Raw genomic sequence first — 13,527 nt, 5'->3', positions numbered from 1 at the left:
GCTCCTCAACGAAATTTCCCGTTATCTTTCCCTCCTCTATCCCTCTTGTCTGTCTCGGCTCCTCTGTTCTCGGGCTTCAGAAGCTCGAATACCCGGAGACTTGTCTCCTTGACAACAACCAAACGTAACCGTTTTGGTGCTGCGCGACCGGAAGCGGAGTGGCCCGGAGCCTCCTGGGAGCTGTGGTCCGGCCTCCCTGGGGCCCGCCCTGCTTAATGTTTCTGCCTCCTCGAGTTCCGGAACCAAGGCATTGGTGACAGGGTCGCGTGACTTGCCCGTTTGGAAGCCTTGGGGCGGGAACGATTCCGTGCACCGCCACCTGCAGGCCCTGGTCGCGGACGTTGGTAGAGCCGACGAGCCTGGACCGTCTCCTTGGTAACCCGCTTGCCGCGAGGCCTCTGCTAATTGTAGTTGGGCGGGGCCGGGGCCGCATCAGAGGTCCGATCCACAGCCGTTACTGCTCAACCACCGCGGCCAGAGCCAGCCGCAGCCAACTCGCCTTTCGGGTGGTGAGGATTTTCAGGCTTCTTGGGCGAGTTGCCACGGCGTTACCTCGGCTTCCGAGCACCGGGCAGGTGGGCAGCCGCCCGGAAATGCAGGATGTCGGTCCCGACCCGCCCGCTCGGTCTCCCAGCGCTGACCCGGCTTGGTTGGGTCATGGCAAGGGTTCCCTGGGAATATACTTGGCTGGCGTTTTGCGTTGACTTAACACAGTGGATCATGGTGGGGTCCAAGTGAATCAACAGTGGAGCCTTTAGAAAACATCTAACCCAATCCACTTCTGTTATAGAAGGGGGGGACCCAGGCCCAGAGAGTCAATGATTTTGCCCCAAGTTGAGGTTCGGGTCCATGGTTGTCTGCTCACACCTTTCTTTCAAGCACAAAGCACAATGCCTGGTACAGAACAGGTGCTCGCGTATTTCCTTCTAAGGACAAACAGCTGAAATACTTCGTTATAAGATAAAAACATTTTAAGAGTGAAGTGGATCTGTAGACGAAGACTTACCAGCTAAATGCAACGCGTAGACCTTGTTTAGATCATGATTGACCAATTGTGATTTTTTTAATCATAAAAATGTGAACATTAATGATACTAAGGAATTGTTTTAAATTTTTAGTTGTGATAGTGCTATTGGGGTTGTGCTCTAAAAAGAAAAATAGTTTTAGAGACACATACTGCAAACTTTATGGGTGAAATGATGTCTGAGATCTGCTTGGAAAATATGTGGTGTGGTGGAGGAGGGAAGAGCTGATGAAAGGAGATTGGCCAGCTGTCCATGATTATTGGAGGTGGTCGAGATGGGAACAGGGAGATCCCTATACCTCAATAAAGCTGGGGAAATTATTTTTAATAATTTTTTTAAAAATTTACATTATCTCTGGGAAATAGGATTATGAAGGACTTTCTCTTTGAATATTTTTATTAAATATGTAACTTAATTATTTTTTGCAAGGAACACATGTTTTGTAATCAGAAAAGAATAATTTTTGAAGAAATACACTGGGGGGAAAGTCTAATAAGAGCAAGTAGTTACCTTTATTTCCTTCATAGCTCCCAAGTGTTTTAATTGTCTCCAGGACAGGACGTTTTCTGGGGGAAGATGCTGCCTCCACTACCCACTTAAGAATCCCCAGCGTCTGCCAATTGAGGCCCAGTTCAAACGTGGGTTGTGGGAGCTCCATCCTCTCCAAGCCAGTGGTAAGAGGCAGCATCCCCTGAGAAGGAAATCAGGGTCTTTGCCCCTTTTTCCTGGCCCCCCCTGTGTTGGAAAGCGAGATGAACATGACAGCTTAAGATCTATGCTGAGCGCCGATGTGATCATCAAACTAACATGAAACCTCATTGAAGGACAGCAGAGAGCACCCACAGGTGCCCCAGCCACGGCTGAGTCGTTCATTCCCTGGAGAGTTGGTCTGTTTTGAATTGTGGCATGGAAGCTTTTTAGCCAAATCACACTCAGTGATGTAGCTTAGGGAGACCTTTACTGACAATAACATTATCTTCTCTTCATGTAGCCTGTACGCAGCATTTGAAAGGAACCAGGGAAAGGCAGAGGGGTTGGGAATCAAGAGAACAGACCGGATGAGGCATCCACCCCAATTCGAGGGGGGAGCAGGCAAGGTGGAGGGGCTGGGCACACTCCTGTGTCATTCTTCAGAAAGCAGTCATGACATCACTGTTTCTGTTTGCTGTAAATTCTCGGAACTTTGTAACAGGGTTACACATGCTCTTGCAAAGCCAAATAATGCCACTAGGGGGTGCTGCGGTAGAGCGCAGTGCCCACGGATCTTTGGGCGCAAGGAACCAAGAGTTGACTTAACAGATTTGAACCTGTCACTTGTTCACCTACTTCAGGGGGAACATCAGATCTCTTCTTGATGGAGCATGCTTTGACTGAAAAGCTCCCGCACTGAAATAAGTGACACATTGGACAACTTCTAGAGTCTCCTGTCACTGTTGGCATCTCTGGGACACGGAAGTAGGAGAGGCCAGAGGTAGGGATGATAGTCATCTGGTGCCCACCAGAATGGATGGATGGGTTGCTAAAGCATTTAAATGCTTCTGGACTTGTGGGTAAGCAGCTGCTGCTGCTGCGTCCCCGAGTGCCCCGCCCCGACAGCTCCCTTGGCCACCCCAGCAACTCCCCCCTGACCCTCAGGACCTTTTCAGGGTCCAACATCTAATGTAATGACTGGGTCCTACAAGAGGCCTCTGGGCCCCTGCCTCTGGGTGTCCAGATGAGACCACATCTGTTCTAACCAGTGTTTGGGCCCTCCCAGTTAAGTGTTTGTGGTATCCCCCTTGGCCTCCAGCCTTCATGCCCCTTCACTGCCCATTCTCAGGAAGGACAGCTGAGCAGCGAAACCCAGCGAAATGAGTGCTGGAACCAACTGGATTCACGTCCTGGCTCCACAGTATACTAGTTCTGCCATCTTGGGCAAGTCCTTTAAATTCTCTGAGCCTCTGTCTCCTCATCTGCAGGCATCAAATAAAATAATAGAGGAGAAAGTAAATGAGAAATGTAAACTACAAAGTGCTTACATACAAAAGTTATTTTTAAATTACTGTTTATGACGTGTATGAGTTCCTTGTCCAACACAGGACCATCCATACCCGCAAAGCCCGCTTTCCTCCCTCCGGCTGGGCCCCTTCCTCTTACCCTTTCTGCAGTTACCTCAAATCTCCATCCCCTGCTGCCCTTCAAGGGTTGCCCCAGGACTCCACTCCTTGGAGGTCACTAACCTCTGCTCCTTGGGGCAGCTTCCTCAGCTGTCTGCATCGCACACCCTCTTCCTGTGTGGCCAGGACAGCTCGAGTTATTCTTCATAAACTTCTCAGAATTCCTTTCACCCCAGCACTACTTTGATCCCCTGCTTTTTCCTCATCCACTCCCCAGGTTTGTAAAATAATTTGAGGGGTTTTTCTTATTATAAAAGTAATACATGTTCATTATAGAATATTTAGAAATTACAAATACGCCAAAAAAATTAAACTCATAACCTTATTACATATATAGTAGTTTATAACCTTTTTTTGAAAATGTATGATTTAGTATTCTACGGCCTCACTTTTCATTGCTGTATCACATGCCATGGCTTGTGTGATTGATCCCCTATGGTAGGCGTGGTTTTTATTTTGATTGCTTTTTTTTGCACAGCAAACAAGTAAATTTGGATTTTCTACGTATGATTTCAGCTCATGACCTCAGGACTGAGGACAGGGAGTTCAGCTCAGATCAAGAACTTGCTGAAAGAAGACCCCACGGGTGACTCAGGCAAACTCCAGGGGAGCTCTGCAGGCACCTGAGCTGGGAGACACCTCAGAATGTTCCAGTACCTTAGACCGGCATCAGGGAACCTCCCAGAGGGGAGGCCAAGCAGCTTCCCTGCCCATGAGAAGAGTTTCAAGTAGGAGAAACAGAAGCTGTGAAGGTGATGAGAGTGACCAAACCTGCAGACCAGGTGAGTGAGTCCTTTGTTCCAAATCAGCAAAGTTGTCCAGGCAAAGACCCCATGGATGTAACACATGCGGGAGACCCAGCACTCATTCAGCATCAGGTCCCACATGGAACAGAACCCTCCAGTGTGGGCATGTGGAACAGACTTCCAGGTCTTCCCGAACCTGGTGGTCAGGCCCACCCGTGTGACCAGGTCAGGAGGGTGTTACTTTGATGAGAGAAAGGTGAGCACGTGAGAGAAAAGGAGAGGGGCAGGGAAGGCGTCATTCAGGAAGCCTCGTCCCAAAACAGACTTTCTCTGCAAGACTTTGTAACCAACCAGGTTAATAACATGATACATTTTTTTCTCTTTCTTAACAAAAGTAATATATGTCTATAACAGAAACATTTTAAATACCTATAAAAAAATGAAAAAAATGTAGTCACCTATTCCAGAACTGTCTTTCTAGCATTTTTTCTCTAAGCGCATATATATATGCCATTATTCAGGTTTCTCCAAAAAGATGGGGAACCTCCTCGGGTCCACAGCTACGTGCAGCCCCCACTTCCTTTCACCTGGTTTTCAGAATGAGAACCAAGAAAACCCCACAGGCCTGTTTGTAAACACAGTAGCAATACCTCTTTCGGCCACAAGAGGGGGGTGTTTGCTCATGCACATCTATCACAAAACCTATGGGGAACCATCAGGTCTGTCCTTGGGTCCAGGAAATGGCAGCTCCCATTGAGGCCACACGTAGTTAGTCCTTGCTTTATTGCTCATTCTGCTCACTGCATCTCTTCGAAACCTTGGTTCATGAGGGAAAAAAGAAAGAACTCATGCTCGCTCACTCACCACATCTGCCTGAATTTGACGAATTCTTGGACAGCTCTCTCCTCACTGTTGCAGCCTTGAGTTTCTGAGTGAAGGGATAAACTACCCACCTGATCAGGTTATCCTCCAAACTTAACACTCTTCATGGTTTCCCTTTGTTCTTGGTGCAATCTGAGCTCTTTCTAAGGTCCCTAGATGACCTGGTCCCTCTTTACCTCCTTCCACTCTGTATTCTGTGTCCCTCACGTACACTGCACTGGCCGTCTGTTGTCTCCTTTCACTCTGTTTGTCACCAACAGACCTTGTAGCACGTTTCTCTCTGGAAGGCACTTCCCAGCACATAGCAAGCTGGTGCTTACTCTTCTAGGTCTTAGTGACATCACTTCTTCCCAGAAGCCACTCTCAGTCCTGCAAGTCTGCATTACATTTGTCTCCTCTGTGCTTTTCTTTTTTTTAAAACATTTTTTTTTTTAATTGGGAAACAGCCATGGTCATTGGTTACATATTGCTTGCATGCTACAATGGCATAGTTGACTCTTTTAAGGAGGGCGCAGCTCCCAGTGGCCCATGTGGGGATTGAACCGGCAACCTTGGTGTTATCAGCATCACGCTCTAACCAACTGAGCTAACAGGTCCCCCCTCCTCTGTGCTTTGGTAGGGCTCTTTCAAAACGCTGGGTTGTCTGCCTCCTAGAATGGAAGTTTCATGAGGGCGGGGGCCACGTCAGTCTTACTCACATTCCCAGCACCAGAGCACAGCACCTGGCCCTCAATCGGGCTCAATAAAGATTGCTTAAATAGATGAAGGAATGAAAAAAAAAAACAAATGAAGGAATGAATGAGTGTGCCTTTCTCTGTTCCCTGAAGTAGAGTCTTCAAAAGCCGGTCCACTTCTCTTTTTCCATCCTCTGTCCCTCCTGGTTCACCAGGGATCTCTCACTGTCCCCTAAGTTTCTGGAAACATACCCAAGGAACAGTGGTGCTAAAGACCCAGTTCTCTCCCTTGTGATGCATGGGAGACAGATTTGGAGTGAGACAGACATAGCTGCAAAGAAGTCTCTGCCACTAACCAGCTGTGCACTTATTTACAAAGTGGAGATAAGGAGCGCCAGGCTTGCAGGATCGCTCTGAGGAATCATATTCTGGCCTTACACATGGTCACCGGTCATTGGATCAGAGTTCTTTTTCCCTCCCTCCCCACCACCTGAAACTTTGGGACACGGACACCCCTGCAGTCTCAGAGGTGCTACTGTTTTCTTGATTCCCCTCTGTTTTCCCCAGAGTTGCCCAAGCCACTTGTTGCTGACACCTCCTCCTTCCCTGCCCTTTATCTCCAGCACAGATAATAGTGCCAGGTAGAGAGTAGAGCAGGTGCTAAAAAGACACTTGCAGAATGAATAAATGAGTGAATGAACGAACGCGTCACAGCAGTGTCCCCTAGCATGTTCGCCAGTTGTCACACATGTAATGGTGGTCAGCCTGTAGATAGCCTCCTGCCCGCTGAACAACACCAGTAATGGGTCGGGCAGATGTGAAGACAGAAGGTGAAGACTTACTGAGGGAAAAAGAGGAAGGAAGAGGACACTGAAGAACCACTGTCTCCCGGTGGGAAAGGAGAGCTACGAAGCCTGGATTCTTCTGCACATTAGGCACCCCTACAAGTGGACCCCAAGGCTTTCATGTGCATGACTGTTGTCTGAGCGAACTCTCTCCCACATGGTGCCAACATTCCCTACAGCCAAAGTCCGTCCATCTGTGACTGGTCTGAAAGTACAAGTCCCAACAAAATCATTTTCTACATTCATCCTTTCCTTGTGATTTTCTTGTGTGAACATTTTACATCACGTGTGCTCTGAGGCCCCTCTGACTGTCTTCCTTGGGCCCTGTGGTCTCCTGTGTTTCAGGAGGACCCCCAAGAGCACCCTCATTCATGATGAGCAGCGGCCCCCTCTCCAGTCAGAATTTTCCAGTGAAGAATAAGGGCTGATTTCTTCACAAATGATCACCACCCCCAGTTCATTACATGGGAAAGATTTAGCTCCAGAATGGCTTCTCCACTGCTGGGCGAGCTTTGTGCTTTCTCAGAGCATCATTCCACTCATTGACGATGGAAATCTTCTCCTGCGTGAGACACTGAAGGTTAAGCTCTGACGTGGGCTCTGCTTCATCTGTGCTGTAGCTGTGCCCTGTGATTTTCTCATCTCTGACAGCTGCTTGCCTTCCTCTGAGGATTTTCCTACGTTGCTGCTATTCATAGGGTGTCTCTCTAGTATGAATTAGGAGATGAATAGAAATTTTCCCCTATTCATGATATTCAAAGATGTCCTCTGCTCTATGAATTCTTTCATATTCTGCCAGAATTCTGTCCAAATGTTTGGCCACGTGTCTCATGCCAGGGGAGCGAGGTTTGTGCTTAGAGTCTGGTTTCCTAAAGTGATGTCTTTATCAGCATAAAGTCCCCAGATCCTGGCCTCTGAAGAGAAGCAGTCCTCCCACGGTGACCCCGTGGCTCTCCTGGGGCAGGAAGGCTGTGTGTCGCCAGCACATCCTCAGCCCTGGCTTCACTCAGGGATGACACCATAGGAAATGAGAGTGTCACAAGCCCCCATTTCTGAGAAACCACTGCAAGAAGAGAGCAGACTCTGGCTTTTTCCTCTTATGATTATAGCAGAAGCAGAGAAAGCACTAGCTGAACCCTTTGCTTCACAAGGGAATGAAGAGGGACCTATGTTCTGAGCACCCATGGTCATTGCTCATGTGGCACTTCCCCTGGACTGCAGCCCCCACCAAATTCGGTCCATCCTCCAAACCTGACCCAAAAGCCGCTTCTTCCCTGAAGCCTTCCTAGGATTCTGTGAGCCTATAGTTGGGCTTCCACTCGCACGTCTATGAGAGGTCACTGCCATAAAACCCATATAGCATTCACGTAATGCTTTTAGTCCTTCCTGGCCTTTTTATGCATTTTTTTCTTTTCAAACAGACTTAAAGCTCTTTGAGAAAGAACCACATCTTGTCTTTTGTATTCTCCACAGCACCACCGAACACCAAGACACTCGGGATGCTTTGTTGACTTGTCACAGTATGTGGCTGTGGACACTGCAATTGAAGCTGGTAAACGGGAGTGTCACAGTTCCGGGCAGTCGTGGATGCAGGTGCATTTACCGGTGACTGGAGATGGAGCTGCCTTCTCTGGGATGGTTGTCGGTCATTCTCTTCCAGGTCACAGAGGAGGAAGGTGATCTCATCCCAATTGCCACGTTTTCCACCCAACATCCAGCCCCTTGCGAGGCAGACCAGCCCCATGAGCCCCAATAACCATAAGGTGGCAGAAGCTTTGTCCCCTTTGCCTCAGCTCTACCTGAGAGCTGTTGCTAGCCACCAGGCATGGCGTTCATTCTGGGAATGACCTTGGAAGGGGGGGGCAGGGATCAAGCAAGAAATCAGTGTTGTTGCAGAGCTGTCCATCAGAGTGCCCTGGGTAGGTATGGCTAGTTCAGCGACCACCTTCAGAATGAACTTGAGCTCTTTGACGGCAATGTCTGAAGCATCTCCACATTCACAGTGCCTAGCTTAGTCCCTGGCACATAGTAGGTACTCATCTGGCACGGAGTAGGTGGATGCTGCTATAGTTACCAGCAGCCGAGGAGTTCATGGAGGTGAACTACACATCTATGAGAAAGAATCACGTTGCATCTTTTGTATTCAACCCAAGCTTAGAGGAGGACACATGCTAATGACTGTACTGAATGTCCCCAACGAGAGTACGGCATCCCTTTGGTGCATGGTGACCTTCTGGGTCCCAAGCACAAAACCCAGAAACTGCCTCTTGCCTTTTGTTAGTTGCAAAATGTCTCCCCTGCCAAAAAGTGGGGGACACGTTGGAGCTGTCTTCTACGTTTCTAGGGCAGCTAGTAAGTTAGAATGTTCTTGGTGGAATAGGAAGGGCTAATCCCTAGTGCTGACACTCCCCATAAGAACTGCATTTCTTAGGAACCCAAGGCTACTGCCAAGCAGCTGAACCTCGAGCCCGGTGAAAATGTGAGCCTGTCATCGAGCATTAGGCAGAGAAAGAAAGGGAGGGCCCTGGCCAGCTGCCTCTTCGTCTGCTTAGCAGAGGCTTACGAGCTCATGTGTTATCTCTGGACAGGAGGACAGCTGGTCACGGGGGTTTTGTGCTCCAGGCTTGGGAGTTTATAGCTGAGCTGTCATTTATAAGGAAGTATCCAAAGTACCCTCTCAAATTACTCCTCTAATGACTATCAATGACTATCCCAAGGCCACGTTGAGTAAGAAATTACAGAGACAGGTAGAGGAGATTGAATGGTAATCAAATGAAGGCTGGAGGGAGGAAGGGATTAGTGGCACAGGTGCCCCTAAACTCAGCACTTCTGGGGAGCTGGCCGGAGCTATTCTAAAGCCTTCTGGGAAATTGCTCAAGAAACTGGGTCTAGAAGGAAAGCTGTAAAGTGCTCTGTGGTACGTAAAGACACCCCCACTCTCCGCTCCCCACCGTGGACGGCACCAGGGAATTTCCCTGTCAGACAACCAGGACTGCCTCTGGTGATGTTCATTGGCGGGGCTCTGACCCCGCTCACCGAGAGTCTGTAAGACGCTGACAATAGCAGGAACTAGCGTGCACTCAGTGCCAGCTGTGCCAAGGGCTTCACATGCAGTAACTCATTTAATCCTCCAACAACCCTACGAAATAGGATGTTTCTATCCTCGTGTTACAAATGAAGAAAATAAGACTTAGAGAGGTTAAATAACTTGCCCAAGGTCATGCAGCTAATAAGTAGAGGAGCAAGGATTCAAATCCAGGTCTGCCTATTACCCATGCTTTTGAAAGTTCTAGTTTTCCCATTGCGGGATTTCTAATTCCATTTTCTGGAATTTTTCTGGAATAACCAGTCCACTTTCTGTCACTGTTGTGTGGCCATATTGAAATAGTCCTGCTTCCACAATCCCTTCTTTGGCCTGTCAGTGCCACAAAACAGTTTCTAAGGGGTCAAGTTCAGTAGGTACTGACCGCTTCCGATACCTATTAAAGCCACATTCCTGAGAGACATCCAGCTTTGTCCAAGCAGTCACTGGGATTTCTGCTATGGAAATTCAGGGAGATTCTTGAGTCATGGCAGAGTCAAGAATCTGATTATGCTCTCAGTCCTGTAAGATACTCAGGCAGAACAAAGCAGGAACAATTTTTTTCTGCTCCACCATGTCGGGCTCAACTGGAGGGGCCCAGATGGCTGGATTAGGTTGGGATGGTTGGACTGTGGCCATAGGTCCGGGGCCTTGGTTCTGTCTGCCAGCTGGACTCCCCCCCTTTTCTCCATGTGGCATCTGCTGAAACGGGGCTGCAATGTCCAAAATGGCTCTTTCACTCACGTAGACACAATGCTTGGTCGTCTTCCACGTAGCCTAATCTTACATTGTTGCTCCACTCCACTGTACCTGTTCAACCCCACAACCCCTCTGTAGGGAGCTGCCTCCCTCAGCCCTCACTGCCAAGTGGCTGTGTTGTATCATGTGACCCTCCCCGTGCACACATACAAGTCACTGGTCCAGGATCCGTTTTAGACTGGCCGGTGACTTGAAGTCACCTGGCGCAAAACAAGGAAAGCCAGTAAGACCAGTCAGATTCCACTTTTGTGACGAGATGTTATGTGAGCAAGTAGAGCCTGGATGGACCAATGTGTTAGCCAGAATTAAAGAAGAAACCTGGAGATTTGAAAAAAGAAAAAAAAAAAAAGCTATGACAATGCAGTTATAATGGAGGGAATAGCGAGCCTAGTTTTGGCAAGAGAATAAAAGAGGGAATGACCTCCTTTAGAGCCCCATAGCTGGGACTCCGTGAAAGGCAGGAGGGGGGAGCCAGCCCCAGAGGCACTCTCGTGCCCCTGGGCTCACCAGGCACTGATTCGCCGCATGTGTGTCATTGCAGCAGGCTGGTTACTTATTTACTTTGCTGTCAGTTGGCTTAGAAATGGGCATGTGACTTAATTCTGCCTAAACATATCAGGAAATGGCTGGGGACCTTCTGGGAAGAATTTTGCTTTTTGATTCAAGAAACAGTGAAGAGGCCTGTCCTATCTTACTACTCTGAGCATAGGTGTTTGTGGACATGATACTTAGAGCTGTAGCAGCCGTCTTGAGACCATGAGGTAACAAGACCAAGGGAAAAAGCCAACGTACTGAGGTTAGCCTAGCAGACAGACAAAAGGAACCTGGGTCTTTGATGATATAGTTGAGCCACTATACTTATCCTAGAACCACCTACTTCCAGTTTTACTGATATGTTAGTCAAATGTCTTTACTTTCTAAGCAGATTTCTGTTATTTGAAGGCTTAGGCGTTTTTAACCAGTATAGCAATCCTCTGAACCTGTATTCAACTCCTTAGAACCCCATGGCTCTTGACACAGCTCCAAATGGAAAATCAACCCAAGCTTAGACATTGGAAATCTTATTGATATGGTAGGAAATAAAAGTCAAGATTTCTCACAGCCTACAGAGCAATTTCAGCACTTGGTCCCAATTCCCGGGGCCTACAGAACACAGACGAAGAAAAATAAATAGATTCAGGGAAGTTCTAGATGCATGAGTCTTCTAAAATGGGGCTCAACATTGAATTTTAGAAAGACTGAGTTCAGTGGGAGCAGGGTGTGTTTGTGGTGGGGGGATGTTAGTTAATAATGCCTGAGATGCAGAGCACAGGCCAGAAAGCCAGGGGAGGTACACAGAAGCAGCAGCAAGCGGACACGGGCAAACGGTGGGTGGGTTGGATGACTTCTGGAGAAGGAAGCTAGTATCCACAGCAGGATTTTATGATCTCCAAGTCGTTTATGGCAGCTGGAACTCAATTGTTGGAAAACTAGGCCTTTCAGTTACTCTCCAGCCAGCCTTAACGACATTTTTAGAGCCTCCTAGGAATAAGGCACCCTGAATTGTAGCCACTCCCTGTGTACGGGCACTCCCCATATTCTCCATTTCTCCTTCTTTTCTCTGCGTTTACCTCCTGTCTTCTCTAAGCAAAGCCGGGAGCCAGAAACACACAAGACCTGAATCTCTTCTACCTCAATGGGAGAGCGAATATAGTGGGAGACAAGGGTGTCTTCTGGAAGACTTAGAATCCTAGTCTGGGATAAGGAGTTAGGTTGGGAGGAGAGAAGGCAGTCAGTTGATAAGGACTAGATTAAGCTTTCTTCATACCCAATTTTTGCCAAGCAATGTGTTTTTATGTTTCTTCAACCCAAAATTGCCTGGTCCTTCCCTTACGAAATGAGAAGTTGAGCTCCAACTCTAGCCCTTTCTCTTCGACCTTCTAGTTTTAAATCTAAAACATACAGTGGCAGCGTCTTCATGTGTCCTACAAATACAAGTGCTTCCATTACATTCCGAACTTGAGAAATGTCTCCCACCCATTTCCCATCTCAAAGTGATCTTCAGCAGTATACAGATGTGGCCCGTAGACGTTCATCAAATTAAAGGGGCCCAAACACATTGATAATAGAATTTGCAACCACCAGATTCTGCCCTCTTGGTGTTCCCTTATTTATGCACCCTACATATCTTATGGAGTCCTGCCCCCAAAGGCCAAAACCAGCCAAACAACCCTGATGTTTGCCTAGTGTATTACTTCATTCATTCAGCAGAAATGTAACAGAAATGGAAGTTATGCTTATAAAAGCAATGGTAATATTAGGAAGATAAGTCATTTAAAAAAATCCTGTGAGGTAATCAGAGAAAGGAATAAAAGCTTTGGTTTGGGTAGAGGAAGCAAAAAGTTTAAACCCCTACGTAATGTGATTAATGCTTTCATGTGACACTTTATAAGCCCCAAATTGCCTCCCAAGTTTCCCCATATATCACTAAGGATTCTCTGAAACCCAATAAGAAAAAGAACTGAAGGCCTTTCCTCATTCTCCGTAATCAAGGTTTTTCTCCAGTATGAATTAGCCTGATTACTGACTAAACTCTCCCACAATCTTTACAACATGAGAGTGTCTTTCCTATGAATTCGTCAGTGATGAGAAAGGGCTGCACTATCCCCACATGATTTTCCACGTTGCTTATGCGCACAGATTTCTCCCTGGGATGAATGATCTGATGGTCAGTATGCTCCCCGCCTCCCCCGGTACTTTTCCATATACATCACCTATGATCAGGTTAAGTCCCGAGGGAATTAGCTGACATTGTCTAAGGATGAAACTCTGATGGAAGGTTCTTCCGCATCGATTATGCTCCCAGGGCTCCGTTGTGCCATGAAATCCAGGATGTCTAGCTCTGAGCACTGTCTAAAAGCATTTTTCCATCCATTACATGCATATGGTTTTTCTCCAGTGTGAATTCTCTGACGTTGAATGAGCTTTATTCTTGTGAAAGCGTTCACATTTACTGTGCTTGTAGAGTGTCTACTGCATGTGAGTCAGTGGGTGCTGTGTGGTGCTGGGATGCTGGTGGATGCCTCTCCCAAACGGATTCTCTCCGAGGTGGATGGTAGGACGTTCAGTAGGATGGGAGCCCCAACGGAAGTTGCCTGTATCGAAACAAAGATGTTCTCTCCAATATGAATATTGTAATACGGAATAAATTTGAGTTCTGTTCTAAGATTTGGTCACACGTATCTTGTTTTGGGGCTTTCTCACTTCTAAAAAATGTAGGTAAAATTGCAAAGTTTTCCCACGTTTATCACATTCATGGGTGGGGTCCCTAATGATTCTCTAGGATGTCTCCATCTTCACAGAACTCTCCACACTCAGG

The 13,527-nt window shown here is 47.5% G+C and overlaps 1 long non-coding RNA gene across 3 annotated transcripts; it reads left to right on the top strand.

Moving 5' to 3' along the window:
• The first annotated feature begins 141 nt into the window (after nt 1–141).
• Nucleotides 142–13,374, top strand: LOC109458807 (uncharacterized). Of its 3 annotated transcripts, none has more exons than XR_012494902.2 (4): nt 142–375; nt 2,357–2,496; nt 3,698–3,963; nt 7,802–13,374. It is a non-coding gene; the product is annotated as an uncharacterized LOC109458807 (long non-coding RNA). The 3 variants fall into 3 exon arrangements; XR_002139290.3 differs by having other exon boundaries at nt 142–509; XR_002139288.3 differs by having other exon boundaries at nt 142–575.
• The last annotated feature ends 153 nt before the right edge of the window (nt 13,375–13,527 follow it).

The sequence above is a fragment of the Rhinolophus sinicus genome, chromosome 3, assembly GCF_057876585.1.
Source record: "Rhinolophus sinicus isolate RSI-liver-muscle chromosome 3, RSI-T2T, whole genome shotgun sequence".
NCBI lineage: Eukaryota > Metazoa > Chordata > Mammalia > Chiroptera > Rhinolophidae > Rhinolophus > Rhinolophus sinicus.
The sequence above is the reverse complement of the archived record's forward strand: the minus strand, read 5'-3'. Positions and strand labels throughout refer to the sequence as shown.